Source organism: Dendropsophus ebraccatus, chromosome 13 (assembly GCF_027789765.1).
Source record: "Dendropsophus ebraccatus isolate aDenEbr1 chromosome 13, aDenEbr1.pat, whole genome shotgun sequence".
In the NCBI taxonomy this organism is placed as follows: domain Eukaryota; kingdom Metazoa; phylum Chordata; class Amphibia; order Anura; family Hylidae; genus Dendropsophus; species Dendropsophus ebraccatus.
In genome coordinates this window covers 43,750,024-43,763,573 of record NC_091466.1, presented here as the reverse complement: position 1 = coordinate 43,763,573, position 13,550 = coordinate 43,750,024, and the positions used below count along the sequence as shown (strand labels likewise).

General features: G+C 45.0%; 1 protein-coding gene across 4 annotated transcripts in view; it reads right to left on the bottom strand.

Annotated features, from left to right (window-relative positions):
- The window catches only part of PPP2R5E (protein phosphatase 2 regulatory subunit B'epsilon), a 104,394-nt gene that overhangs the window by 69,074 nt on the left and 21,770 nt on the right, over nt 1-13,550 (bottom strand). The gene's annotated exons all lie outside the window — the stretch shown is intronic.

Below are 13,550 nucleotides of genomic sequence, written 5' to 3'. Positions count from 1 at the left end.
GTCATTATTCATGTCCCCATTAACTGCCCCCGTGGCCAGTAATAATGCCCATCCTGTAGCTAGATGAAACGCTTCCTGTAGCCAAATATGCCCCCTTTTGACAGAAAGGCCAAATGTAGCCAGGTATGGCTCTTGCAACCAGATATGCCCCCTTCAGCCAGATATGACACACACAACCAAGTATGCCCATTGCAGCCACATATGCCCCTGCAGTCACATATCAGCAAATCGGAGCTGAGCTTGCTGACATCATCGGCTCATGGGTCACAGTGGGGCCCTCTGTGAAGACGTCATCAACACAAGATGGAGTTGTCCCTGGGCTACAGGGATCAGGTGCTACATATGTGTGTGAAGATAGGGAAGGGGGACAGAAGGGTAATTAAAGCACATCAGAAAGTTATATAACTTTGTAATGTGTTCTAATTCACTGGAGTGGTCCTTTTATTATGTGTCAATGTTTATATAAGCTCTGATATGTATATATGTAACATAAGTACTGGTGTGTGTGTGTGTGCGCGTGCATACATACATATACACCTCTTTAAGGGCAGGTTTCCCGAACCAGATAGATCAGTGCTTCTCAAACTTTTTCTATTGGAGCCTCACCCAACAGACTAAGGCAATGCCTGGGCCTCACCAGACTGACCAAGAGGGTGCCTGGGCCACACAATCTGTGGTGAAAGTCCATTTAAAAGCTGAAAATCATGCTAGGGCTAACTTTCACCTGTCTCCTAAGATCTATATGCTAATAAAGCAAGTACAAAATAAATGAATAATGTCACTAAAATGGAGATCGTTGATGGAGATGGAGATAGTTGATTTTGTGAAAACTGCCTCCCCAGCTGGGCCTCACCAACAACTAGGTGGCGCCTCACTGGTGAGGCCTGCCTCACAGTTTGAGAAGCACTGAGATAGATTGTAAGCTCTTAGGAGCAGGACATGTTCTGTATATAAGATGAATGGATATAGATGTAATAATAATAATCTGGATCTTTAGGTCCGGTGACTCTCAGATCAGGATAATAGTGGACGGGTGGGAATGACTGCGGCACGTTCTATGGTCTCCACCAGACCTGATCTAAGAGTCACCGGATCAAATGGTTATTAAAGGGCCGGTAATATTTCATTACAATGTTGCATATTGCTTTTTTTGGTTTGAGAATAAAGAATTTGAATTTATGTTGGTGTTACTTTGTTTTTGTCTGCATTTCTTTTCTTTTTTTTAAACTGTAATTTTTATTGGTTTTTCAATTTGTTTGTTTTTTCCACAACAAAAGACAGACAATACATATTTGCATATATAGCATACATGAAATGAAAATCCACCAAATGAACAAAGCCACTTTAAGAAAGAAGTCGTACTATATAATGTCCTTTAAAGTCCAAGACATCGCCCATATATGGACAAAAAGAGAATATCAGTTATACCAGTGGCATATAAACAGTATTAACCAGAGTAGTCAGAATGGCAAACTTTCATGTAAACCAGCCAAACAGAACCAGGAAAAACAAAAAAGAAAAAATAAACTAAAATAAAGACACACAGGACCAGACCAGACGAAGACAATGGACCCAATAGGGAAAGACAGGAAGGGGAGGGGGATCCTAGGTTTAGGTATGCGTAGATACATCATGAGTGTCATACGAGTCCCATGGGGCCCAGGTAGACTCAAAACTCTCCATAGTGTTATTAAGCGACGCAGTCATTTTTTCTAGCCCACGTAACTCTCTTATCTTCAGCCTGAGACAGTTAAGGGTCGGGGGAGAGGTTTTCTTCCACGCTCTGGCAATCAGGGATTTGGCTGCTGTAAACACCACCAGTAAGAATTTAGCTTGTTTTTTCCTAAGAGTTTTGGGAAACAGGTTAAGGAGGCATATAGCCGGATCTCTGGAGATGGTAACCTGTAAGACAGCTGATGCCAAACCACATACATCTACCCAAAACTGACGGATGAGAGAGCACTCCCAGAAGATGTGATACAATGATCCCACTGTTGCCATACACCTCCAGCACAGCACGGAGATAGAGTTATTAAGCTTATGCAACAATTCCGGGGTGTGGTACCACAACATCAACACCTTGTAGTGTGCCTCCCTATACGTTGCACAGATAGAGGATTTAGCCGCTCTTTCCCATATGACACCCCAACACTCAGGCGGTAGTTCCCTACCTATGTAAGCCTCCCACTTAGCCATGTATGAGTGTTTGACTAGAGAGCCGTCCACTGGACTCAGAAGAATACGATATATATCAGAAATAAGTCCTGCCGTAGATGTACCCCTTCTAGCTAGCTGCTCAAAGGCCGAAGGCTTAGAGACTGTGTCGGTGCCCAAACGTGAGATCATAAAGTGTCTCAGCTGGACATAGGTGAAGTACTCCGATCGGGGAAGTTCCGAACGGTCCATGAGCCGGTCCCATGGGAGAAGAGTCCGTGTTATGGGGTCTACAATGTCCGCAAACTGAAATAATGTCTTAGAACCCCATGTACGCACTATCTGCGATTGCAAGCCAGGAGGGAAGTCAGGGAAGAGTAGAAAGGAATGCAGAGGAGAGGATTTAGAGGACAAACCAAATTTGCTAGCACAAGAAGACCATATGTGTAGTGTAAAACGGATAGGGCCTAGCAGGTTCATGTGAGAGGAGGGAGGAGGAGAGATATGCCAGAGAAAGGAGTTCGGGTGGAAAGGTGCTAACCAAATTTTTTCGATCTCTGTCCATTTTTTGTATGCAAGGTAACGAGACCAGGCTGGGATCTGTCTCAAATGGGCCGCCCAGTAATAATAAAGCAAATTTGGAACTGCCAAGCCCCCCATAGATTTACTGCTCAACATCACTGACTTAGGAATGCGATGTCTCTTGGCACCCCATATAAAACGGAAGATAAGTTTCTGAAGGGACTTGAGCTCCCTAAGAGGCACACGCACCGGGAGGGTCTAAAAAAAATACAATATTTTAGGCAGTATTGACATTTTTACCGCGGCTATTCGCCCCAGTAAGGAAATGAAGTGGGACGCCCATTTAGAGAGAAGATTCCGTAGTTCCTGGAAGAGGGTGGGAAAGTTCGCTGAATATAAGTCTCGGTATGTGGACGTAAGATGGATTCCTAAGTATTTAATAGCTTTCAAGTTCCACTTAAATTTATAAACCGACTGGAGCTGCATGACCAGGGGGGGAGGGAGATTCAGTGGCATAGCTTCCGATTTTGAGGTGTTAATCTTATATCCCGACAGCACCCCAAAGGTGTGGAGAAGGCTATGTAAATTAGGAAGGGTAGTTACGGGGTTCGACAGGGTGAGGAGGATATCATCTGCAAATAACATAACTTTAAATTCTTTTCCCCTGACCAATACCCCCTTAATGTCCGGGGCGTTCCGAATGGCAGCCGCCAGGGGTTCAATACACATAACAAACAATAAAGGTGATAGGGGGCAACCCTGGCGGGTGCCATTCATTATCGGGAAAGTGGCAGATATCATATGTGGGAGTTTAATCGCCCCCGTGGGTCGGGAATACAATGCCTGAACCGCAGCCAGAAAGGGCCCCCCAATGCCAAAACATTTCAGTGTCTCAAACATAAATGGCCATCCCAGGCGATCAAATGCCTTTTCGGCGTCTAAGCTAAGCAACAGGGCACTCTCTTTCTGCTGGTTCACGGCATCAATCAAATCAACTGCTCTCCTGGTATTGTCCCCCCCCTGTCGACCCAGAACAAATCCCACCTGGTCAGCATTAATTATAGATGGTAACCAATATCCCAGTCTAGTAGCCAAAATTTTCGTAAATAATTTAAAATCGGAGTTCAGTAGGGAAATGGGCCGGTAATTAGCACAGTCCATAGGATCCTTACCCAGTTTAGGAATAAGAGTGACGTATGAGTGGGATAGAGAGGACATAAGAGGTTCCCCTTGGAGAAAAGAGTTGAACAGAGAGATCAGTTTAGGAGATAGTTCAGAGGAGAAGGTCTTGTAATACAAGTAGGTAAAGCCATCTGGCCCCGGGGCCCTACCTGTAGGGATCAGCTTAAGTACTTCGGCGAACTCTTCCTCAGTGATGGGTGAGTTCAGTGCTTCCACTGCCTCAGGAGACAGGGATGGTAAATGGCAATCTTTGAGAAAATCTGTGATTCGTTTAGTACGGGCCTCGGGATCAGACGGCAGGGTAGAAGGCAAAGAGTACAGTTTTTTGTAGTAGCGAAGAAAGATAGAAGAAATATCAGTAGGGTGAAATTTCAATGTCCCATCAGTATCTTTAAGTGCCTGCGGGGACTGGGCAGCGGAACGATTATTAAGCATGTTGGCCAGCAACGTATGTGCTTTGTTGCCATTCTCATAGAATCTCTGTTTGGAGAAGAGAAGAAGCTTCTCTACCTTCAATAAAGACAGGTCCTTAAGACGCGCTCTGGCTGCCACCAGTCTCCGCAGGGTACGTAGGGATGAGCAATTAGCTAAAGAACGTTCCAGTGCAAGGACCTCCTGAGTAGCGGCAGTAATCTGCGCCTGTGAGTCTTTCTTTTGGCAAGAACTTAAAGCGATACACTGGCCCCTGATAACGGCTTTATGAGCCTCCCATAAGATGGACTCCGACTGTACCGAGTTCTCATTCTCCTGAAAGTAATTCACTATACATGTTTTGATGGAATCCCTAGTAATCTGAGACTTTAGTAAATTTTCATTTAAGCGCCAGTGACAGTGGCGAGTTGGCGTCTGTAGACTTTTAAGACAAACTCCCACTGGACCATGGTCGGACCATGAAATGGGGTAAATAGAGGAGCTATGTAAAAGGCGTACCATAGGGACATTTCCAAAAAAGTAATCGATCCTGGAATGAAGCTTGTGAGGATGAGAATAGAAAGTGTATTCCCTCTCCGCAGGGTGATCAATTCGCCACAAATCGTATAGATTATGTCTACGAATTAGTTTGCGAAACTCCGTGGAAAGTCTAGATTGTTCCACCGGGGTAGGGTGGTTTGACACCGAATGTCTATCCAAGACATCCGAGAAGGAGAGGTTAAAATCTCCCCCCAGGAGCTTAGGCAGGTGTGGATAAGCGGACAACTTGATCAACACCCTGCGGAGGAAGGGTATCTGCCGTCTATTGGGAGCATAAATATTGCAGAGTACAATTTGTTTGCCTTCCATGGTTCCCTCTACTATCACAAATCTACCCTTCGGGTCTGAGAAAGAGGAAGAAAGCTGAAAAGGACAGGAGCGAGAGAAAAGGATAGCTACCCCAGCAGTTTTGGTCCCGCTGGAGGCAGAAACAACAGTGGGGAAGGAATGGCGAGCAAAGGCAAAGGTGGCCTCATGGTCGAAATGAGTTTCCTGAAGGAAGGCCACATCTGCTTTCAAGGTGCGGAGTTCCCTCAAGACCAGTTTACGTTTTACATTGGAGTTAAGCCCCTTGACATTCAGAGTAACACATCTAACCATTGGGGTATTTAATCAAAAGGTCAATACGAATGCAGCATCTTACCCCCACCAAGAAAACTCGTAGGTGAGTCCTTACTGCGAGGCCAACAGGTACCCAGAGTAGTGTGCGATTGATAAACCTAGGGAGAACAAATATAGGGAAAGAAGGGGGGGGGGAACACATACACAGAACAGACATAAATACTACAAATACAATAAACTTGAATCGGCATTGGATACGGCTCAACCTTCTGGCCTAGGAAGCCAGGATAGGGGCAATAGGTGGCCAGCAAGAGCAAACAGAGAATACGCTCAAGAACTAGCCACCCCAACTGTAAGGAACCGAAGCCCCAGGGGGTACATAGGAAGCACCAACAGAACCGAGAAATGTACATACACAGTTGCGTACACGGAACCCAACCACGCAGCTAACTAAGCATATGATCAAAACATATATAGGCCTAACTCAGCGAGATGTCATTCAGAAGTAGCATAGAATAACTAAGCAATGAGGGGCAGGAGGTGAATCCCCCAGTCCACTAGTATTCAAGACGGGAGGTCAGGGGCCCGGGTAGAGGGGGAGCCTGAGCCGACTGACTTCTGGTGGCTCCTCTTCCGGCCAGCAGATTGCCACACAGGTGGCGGGGGTGGCGGAGGGGGGGCTGTAGTCCAGTCGGAGATCTTTGGCATAGGAATATCCAGGGCGTCACAAAACTTGGGGAGGTCAGTAAGATTACGGAGTACTGCAGCACGACCATCCCGTCTGGCCGATAAGGCAAAAGGAAAGTTCCATCTGTAGGTAGCATCACAGTCCCTCAAGGTCATCAGGAGGGGGCGTAACAGGCGGCGTTTTTGTAGGGTTATCCATGATAGGTCAGGGAATATTTGGAGAGCTGCGCCATCAAAATCCAAGTCCCTCAGGGAGCGTGATTTTGTCATAATAGCCTCTTTGACCGTATAATCATGTAGGCAGCAAATAACATCTCTTGGGGTGCCATTGGAGGGCTTGGGCTTGAGGGCTCTATGTGCCCTATCAAATTTGATCTTATTAGTGGAGGGCTCTCCTAAGATGGTGTTGAAGAGACCCTCCAGTGTGTCCACCAAGTCTCTGTCCTGTGTTGCCTCAGGGAGTCCCCGTATTCTAATATTGTTGCGGCGCCCCCTGTTGTCTAAATCTTCAATATGGCGCTGCATATCATCCAAAGCGGCCGCCTGTGTGCTAACAGTGGATTGCAAGTGACCAATATAAACCCGCGTGGAGTCATGTTCTTCCTCCAATGCCTCTACTCTGGAGTTAATATGGCGGATGTCTCTTCTAACAGCCGTGAGTTCCACCCTGAGGGTCTCCTTAACTTCAGAAAGTAGTGACTTGAAGTCCCTTTTAGTAGGCAGCTGTGATATTAGATCATGGACATCCAGCTGGGAAGAGTGCCCCCTACCAGAAGTATCTGAGTCATAATCGGCATGAGGCCAGGAAGAGTCTTGTGACTGATCGGCCAGTGTGGGGTCTGGGAGAGCTTTTTGAACTGTGGGGGAGGACTGAGGACCATCCGGTTTGTATTTATCCCCACGTGGGGGCTTAGGCACCGCCGCCATCATATATGGCAAAATAGACCGCTGGCCCTTTAAGGTGTCGGAGTCCGGTGAACAACGGTCCCCCAGGTGCGTAGATATAGCCGGACCACAGGGCTCTGCGGTCGGGCTCTGAGTAGTAAGTCCCCGGGCAGGAGAGGGAGCACTCAGCAGCTCAGGAGCTGACTCACCACCTCCTATGTCGCAGCGGTCCGGCGGGCAAGATGGCGGCGCGCCACGTGGTGAGGAAGGCCTCTGCTTCTGTCCCGTCCTCTGCTGGCTTCCGCACCCCTCGGTGCAGAGGGAAGACGACGGGCCGACCGGCGGAAGGCTCCGGAGACGGAACGGGACCCGGGGATCCACGCCGGGAGACCTCCGCACACGGACCGGGGACGTAGGCCGCAGCCCCCGTGCTGCAGACGTTCTCCTTGTGAGGTATGGGGTAAGGGAGCCCACACGCTGGCCCGACTTGCCACCGGGACCGGAGGTTCTGGGGTTCCTCCTGGACCTCCCCCCCATAGGCTGAGGGGATTTTTGCGGGGTAGAGCGGGTGTTAGGCCGGCTAATACAGCTGCGTGGTCGGGAGCTCCTGGTTTATGCGGCCGCTTCCATCGGCAGTTCGCCACGCCCCCCTTGTCTGCATTTCTATTCACTATATTGACCATGATCAGAGCCATCGCTGCCTCTTGGCTTAAGAATAAGCATAATGAAATAAAATGGAATAATATAATAATAATAATAATAATAATAATAATAATAATAAGTTTTTATGGTTTTAACTTATGAATACTCTCATGTACAGATTAATACTATTAGAAAAAAACACCTATAATATGAGAAAACCATCAGACTACACACAGGTGGTTCCATGGCAGATTTCTTTAGAGGAGCTCGTCTTTCAGTATATTCAGCAAAATCTACAGCAGGTCCAAGCTGGTATAGACTTTTACCATGGTAAATCAGGCACAAGATGTAACCATGTCCGCTCTGCAGCTTGCCATGCCCCCACATATGTTAAGCAGGGTGCATATCGGCAAAAAAGTTTAAAATATTTGTGCTAACTCACTGGTTTGCGCATAAATCTGCTGCTTTATGTCAGGCTTGTGGTAGTACACTGGGGACACACAAGGGCTGGAGAGGATGACAAATATAAACCTTGTACAAAACTTTTGGGAACACTTATAGTGGGCGAGGGCTGGGCTTGCCTGAACTGCGGGTGTATGTCCCATGGCCCCTTGTAGGTAGACATATGGCCCCTCGCAGTAAGGGTTGCGCAGAAGGCAGTGCAGCAGGAAGGACAAGGCTTGTGAGAGGAGCTAGTGGAAGGCGGGATCAGATGTCCAATCAGTGACGCTCCTGAGGCAATGTGCTGCTCTCCTTCCAATCCCCAGCAATATCACCAAGCCCTATCCCCTGTACAGAACACTGGGGAAAGGAAGGTGGGTGGAGTCAGGAGTGGTGGGGATTTTTTTTTTTTTAAACACCTCCCACCTTCCCCCTAAGGTACGCATATCGCAGATTGAGAAACACTGCGCTAGTGAATAAGCCTTTTTTCCAGATGGCCTTACAGGATATGTACCTTAACTAACTTACATCCACAATGAAACATGAAGAAACTTTGCTATAGGTTTTCATGAAAACATTTCAATTATTTTGTGTCTTCAGCCCCTATGCAAACCTGTGTGTCTCCTTGTTAACAGACAAATAGATCCTGCAGTCATACTCCTCAATGTATACTAACATGTATTCAGTGTATGAGCAAGAAGTAAAGGACAGAGAAAAGATCATGATGGCAGGATCAGACTACACAGGCTATGTTTGTTGTCTCTTACCATGGAGACACATAGGTCTCTACATGTCAAAAGGTGTTTTTTGTTTTTTTTTTTAAATGGACAGGGACACAATTTTCTAATGCTTCTTAAATGCAATAGGATTTAAACATTTTGTTGGAGAGGTGGACACTGCCTTTAAAAGGAGGCCATACTGGTGATCACCAGCCTCTCCCAGAAAAAAATATAATAAATGGAGTTTCTTTATATGATGGGGTGGAATCTTCATGGGAAGCCATGACACCATGAGCGAACAGAAGCAAAGCCTTTCGAATACAGATAAAATAAACTATTTATAGACCTGACAAAACGTTATAAAAAAATCTATTCATAAAAAAAAAACCAAAAAAAAAAAAAAAAAAAAAAAAAAACACTGCTTCAGGCGGAAGCAGTGAAATCACAGGATCATCAGGCTCTGGACTCCTAAGGACACTGCATCAAAAGTTTAATCTATGTCAGATGCCCAACTTGTAGCTGAAGACTGTCGTGGCATGATGGGAGTTGTAGTCCTGCAACAGCTGGAGAACCATAGCCTAAAAATCAATGTATCGATGACCACAGGGAGTCCTAGTTAGGAGCCCCTGTAATATTAAAGGACATTTGGTGTAAAGGAGTATTGTCAGATTGCAATAAACATCAGACAAGATTGATATCACAAGCCTGAAAGACATGCAGCGCCCAAACTCCATCTATATATGACACTTCCCAACACCAAGTTTATTCTGAGCTAGAGGGAAACCTTAACATAGCAACATCACATCCTGTCATAGCCAAAGCACTGAGTCACATCCACGCAAAGGAGCTGGGACATGACAGGACATTGTACCCTTTGCTACAAAGCATCACAGGCAGTGTAACAAGCAGGAGACTGGAACATTGCAGGTTGTTTCTTCTGCAGACACATGCAGTAACTATACCCACATATTACAGAACATGCATGTGCGACACAGATATGGCCATAGATAGAACAGTCTTGCTGACAGCTAGCTTTTACGATCTCCCATACATATGCACACACTGCTCGACTGATCATTCGTGTATTCAAAATAGAGAGGGGAGAGGTAACCTGCTGCCAGAGTCCTCTGTGAGAAAAAAAGGATGGATCAGCTAACATTCAAAATGCTCAATCCTTTACTCCACAGCAATCATCATATCCAACCAACGTGTCTATATGGGGGTCTTATAGTATAAGAGTTAGCATTAACACCCCCCCCCCCCCCCCCCCCCCCCCCCAAAAAAAATAAATAAATAAATAAACCCACTACAGGGGGCCTGTAAAGGTGATGTTACAGAGACAGAAGAGAACAACGCCAGTCTATCTTCAGTAGATCCATAGACAATGAATGGAGCACGCACACTGGCACTACAATCAAATGGGATCTTCAGGACTCTTGTTCCCAAGACTGCAGGGGACCCAGCAGTAGAGACCCCAGTGACCATACACTTAGGGCCCTATTCCACTGGACGATTATCGTTTGCATAATCGTTAACAATTTCAAGCGACCACTATTGCAAAAGACCTGAAAACGTTCAGTCATTTCCATGGAACGATAATTGCTACTTATGATCGTAATTGCGATAGTTTTTCTTCGCTATTTATTCGCTATTGCGTTTGTATCTATTGCGAACGACGTCTTATTCAATGTGAATGTTTTGCGAACGAGCAACGATAAAAATAGGTCCAGGTCTTATAAAGCGATCAACGATTCCTCGTTCGGTCGTTAATCGTCAACTGCATTTCAACCGAACAATTATCGTTTAGATTCGAACGTTTTAACGATCATCTGAACGATAATCGTCCGGTGGAATAGGGCCCTTAGCCTGTGGATAAGAGATAAAAGTTCATGTCAAAAACCCTTTAAAAGAGGTAAACATCACCTACAGGCATCCTGAGCAGAGACACCAGGCAGGTCTCTAAATAGGTCAACTCCAATAGGGGTGTCAAATAGGAATAAAAACACTAAGTGCTATAATAAGACTGACGCAATTTTTTTTGTAAAAGCAGCAATAAAGAATTCAAGTGACTAACCAAATAACCGCGTCACTCATGTCACATAAGTGGACATTAAACAGACATCAATGTATCCCACTGAACCAATTATTGTTTCACATAAAAGATGCTGTATAGTATTAACAAGGATCTTCAGCACCTTAGGCAGTATTCTAGGATTTTATATTGATGGTCTACCCCCAGAGACCCTTACCCATCTGCAGAACAAGCATTGTTGCCCCTTCCCTGCAGGAACACAGAAAACTCAACACTAACGTAATGGTTTCTGGTACTGCAGCCCTTTAACTTAAAGGTGTTATCCATGATTAGAAAGAAAACAGCTATTTTCTGGCAAAAAAACACACCATTACAAGGACAAGACCTGTGTCTCTGGAAGGGAGCAGACATGTTTTGGTAGGCCTCAATAAATTCTTTAAAGTGGACCTAAGCAGAGGTGTAAGCGAGTCCATGATTAGACAGGACTTATCAGGATTCTAGGTATTACCTTTTCTATTTCCATATTCCTTTCCGGTGAAGACACAAGTCTAGCCCATCTGAGTGACATTCACTAGATAAACAGGGCATGGGCCAGACTTACACCCTGGGTCAGTGACGTATACAGAGACTGCCCAACAGTCCCCCAAACACAACATGACTGATCCCATGTCCTCCCTTCTCAAGCACAGCAACTAACATGCATGTTGGCTGAACTAAGCGTACATGTTTATGTGGAGCTGTAGCATGTATGGTCAGATTTCACAGGTAACAACTATAAAAGAACTATTGCAGTGCAGATCAACTACATAGCAATATCAGCAGAATGGGGCAGTTTACACAAAAAAAAAAAATATTATATGACATGCACCATATTTATTAGGCATTTTAGACATTCTTGCAGCTCATCTGACAAATGGGTGTGGCTTCCGTAGAAGGGTGTGTGTTTGAACAAAGGGGTGTGGTTTAAGTGTTGAGTTCTGATGCATAAAAAAAACAAACAAACTCAATCCAATGGTTGTTGTAGAGTACGCCAAGCCAAAGAAAATACATCATGAATCACACGACAATACCATACGTTCAGCACATTTTAGAACAGCACAAAGCGAAAAAGTTCAAGCTCAAAAAGGGAGTTAAAGGGGTTCAAATGATAAATTTCCCCATTGTTCTATAAGCAAAGAAAAGTTTGGCTGGTATTTGTCATCTCCAGCTCTTCTAGCTCTAGAGCTGAATCCCTGTGACTGGATGGCATAAGGAAATACAGTTACAAAGGAAGTCATTACAAACAACGGGAAAACAAGTAAAGCACTTTCTACAAACCACATTTTTTGGGAATTGCCCGACAGCTTGTAAATATTTAAAACGACTTGCAAAAGCACGAGAGACAAGTTAACAAAGACAGAAAGATGTAGTGGAGATCTTCATCTCGCTGAAAAATCCTTATGTCCACTCCTTAACCCGATGATCAGAAGTTCTGCACTGTATATGACCCATGTAAGCCGACACGAACCACTACAAGCCTCTGTAATCACATCAGCCGCCACTTCATACACTGATGATCAGGAACAGATCCTTCTGATATGCAAATGTAATTATCACTGCGGTGTCAGAGAAGCCGCCACCGGCCACACACAGCTCAATGTGAACACTCAGTACTCCGTGTGGAAAGGCCAATGGCGATAATCAGTGTAATGGTCTAACAAAGCACAGCACTCCCTACTTTTCTACTGAAATTAAAAGGCCCTATTACATTGTCTGGCAATCTCCTTAAGCGCGGCTCAGGCCATGTAACACAGCCTTAAGTTATGGAGGGATTCACTTTGCTGCATAAGAGTATGTTCAAACAAAGACAAATGCTAGCAGACCCCACTGGGTTTCTGTAGGGTTATGCTACTTTTGACAGCAAAGCAGCACTGACAGCTGCCTCCCAATTTTTCTATATAAAGACGGACCTAAACTTGGCCATAAAAACATTAGATGAGTGTTGTCCAGAGAACACAGGAGGATCAAGTTTATATAAAAAAAAAAATCACACAGATAAGCCACCAGGGGTGTCAGTAGGAGACAGAAGCAAGTGGCTGTGGCTTATCCCTCTTTTACAACTAATAACACACATATGCTTAGCCAAACCAAGTGTGTACAGGATGAGCAGGTGTCAGCTGGAAGAATGTTTAGATGACAGATATTATATTGAACAGGAACAGACTATAGAGAACGGCCATGAAGAAAAGACTGAGGTGTATGTCTCTCTAATAGGCGAGGTAGTATTTCCAGGTGGAGGCCACTTTTCAGTTTGTGAAGACTGTTCACAAACATATCAAGGCTTACTTCAACAACAACCAACTATGACATCAATGGCTCTGTTCACATCTGCTTTTGTGACTTCATCATTCCATGGTTAGAATGGTGCAGTAGAAAGAGCATTCTTCTTCAATATCGCTTCCAAGATGAAAACCATGACAAAACCAGACAGACCCACTTTATACAGCAGATGCCAGATCATCATCTGATTCTACAGGGCTTGTATGCACGTGTGAACCCACCTATGACAGATTTGTTTTTAGTCATACTAACAAATCCTCTTGAACCACTTTGACTCTGTCTGGGTTCAAGTATTTTATATTGCAAGAATGGCACAAAATACTGTGCTATTCTTCTAGCCAAAATAGCAGAAAGACTAAGGGTGCATTCACACGTACAGGATAAGCAGCAGATTTGATGCCGCCGATTTGAAGTTGCAGATTCAATGCAAAGTA